The sequence below is a fragment of the Suncus etruscus genome, chromosome 5 (assembly GCF_024139225.1).
Source record: "Suncus etruscus isolate mSunEtr1 chromosome 5, mSunEtr1.pri.cur, whole genome shotgun sequence".
Lineage (NCBI taxonomy): Eukaryota > Metazoa > Chordata > Mammalia > Eulipotyphla > Soricidae > Suncus > Suncus etruscus.
Window position 1 is genome coordinate 5,864,340 of NC_064852.1, and position 2,062 is coordinate 5,866,401.

Genomic DNA, 2,062 nt, shown 5'->3' on the forward strand with positions numbered 1-2,062 from the left:
TCAATATCTATAAGGTTTAGGGTGTATTATAAATATAAAAGTAAAAGGGGTCAAAATGTCTTTATGTTTTATTTTATTGTCAGTGCCATAAACATAACATTTTACCACTGAATCAAATGTTTTTAAGGTTTAAATATCAAAAAAGAACAAAGACTAGATGGACCAGATAAATGTTTGTGGTACAGTAGAAATCTAATTGGGATAAACATGAGGGTAATTTTAAAAGATAGGAAGATAAAAGCCCATTAGGGAAAATAAAATAAGTGAGATCTCAATAAAATTAATAAACTAGATTAATTGTGAGCATTGAGTTTCTGCCCTACTGTGCTATGTCCTACTATGAACATTTAGATTGGAACCAAAAGTAGGTACAGAAGAAAACTGAAGTGATTGGCAATATTTACTTAAAATTCCAAACAGAGAAGTTACAGGAAAGATAAAAATACAAAAGAACACAATTGGAAGCAGATGCAGATACCTAACCCTAAAGCTCTATCCTAGAACCCTTTCCATTAGATCTATGGTTGCCTGCTACATCATAGCAGTTTTTCTTAATTTATTCAATTAAAATACTTAGAGGGGGTCATTATGGAGCCCTAAGATTTGTCTTCCCATGATGAAATACCAAGTTATGTGGCCACTTGAGATTTTTGTTCCTCCAACCTCACACTGAAGTCCACAATACTGAGTACCCCTACATTCATTGCTCCTAGGTACTGATTACTCAACACTCTCACAGGAGTGAACTATGCAGATTCACCCCAAGTTCTAGCTTTGGCAGCACATATACTAAATTTGGAAAGATACAGAGAAGATTAGCATGGCCTCTGCATGAGAATGACGTGCAAAATCATAAAGTGTTCCATTGTTTTGACAATAGAGATGAAGGCCATAAGGACAAGCCCACAATATGAACTTAGCATAAAGAGTGGTGAACACAGCTAGAGAAATAACTACACCAACAACTATCATGACAATGGTTGTGAGTACACATTCTCAAGTGATCATGGAGCACTCTCCAAGAGAGAATACATTTTGGGTGCATTAAAAATGTTTATTGTTGGGGCCAGATCAATAGCATAATGGGAAGGACATTTGCCTTTTAGGCAGCCAACCAAGCTTGGATCCCAATATGGTCCCCTAAGCCTGCCAGGAGCGATTTCTGAGTGCAGAGCCAGAAGTAAGCCCTGAGAGCCAAGTGTGTCTCAAAAACTAAAAAAAAGTTATTGTTATTAATAATAAGCATAAATAAGAAAAAATCCAAAATTCATGGAAATTAAGCAACTATAAGATAACAGTAAGACAAATGGGAAAAATCAGAGAGGAAATAAAATGACCCATAGAAAGAAATGAAAATAACGGTATATTACCAAATTATATGGTATACTGTATGGTATTAAATAAAAGTCCATAATATAATATATATATTGACATATATATTATATTATGGACTTTCTATTTTAACTGCATTTGGTATATATGCATATATATGCAAGGTTTCATTAACAACAAACTTAAATTATTAGAGAAAGACAAAAATGGAAACCCAAAGAAAACAGAAGTAATGGACTCATAAAACTTAGCACAGAAATCAATAAAATAGAAACTAAAAAGGAAAAAAAAGTACTAATTAAACCAAGAGCTGTTTTGTTTAAATTATGAACAAAACTGCCAAAGCTTGGTGGCATCACAAAGAAAGAACATAAAAACTCTAATAAACTTAAATAGAAAGGACAAAGGAAATATCACAACAGATAGAGTAGAAATTCATAAGATCACTAGGGATTACTATTAAAATGTGTGTTCTACAAAATAAATATATTTTTTTAATCTCTAAGGCTGAAACTAGAGAAAAGAGAGCAATTACTTGACCAGACAAATTACTATTAAGGAAATGAAAGTAGTAATCAAATGTGTACCCCAAAACAAAACCTAGCGCAAATGGGCTTTCTAGCAATTTCTACAAACATTTAAGGAGAACCTCTTTCAAATTGTTTTTAGGCTCTTGAAGAAAGTTGAAGAAACTGATATCCTCCTAAATAATTCCTATAAATCAAACAGG

The 2,062-nt window shown here is 32.7% G+C and overlaps 1 non-coding gene across 1 annotated transcript; it reads left to right on the forward strand.

The window, feature by feature from the left end:
• The first annotated feature begins 765 nt into the window (after window positions 1-765).
• LOC126009716 (U6 spliceosomal RNA) lies at window positions 766-872 on the forward strand. Its single transcript, XR_007495932.1, has one exon. It is a non-coding gene; the product is annotated as a U6 spliceosomal RNA (small nuclear RNA).
• Window positions 873-2,062: the final 1,190 nt, after the last annotated feature.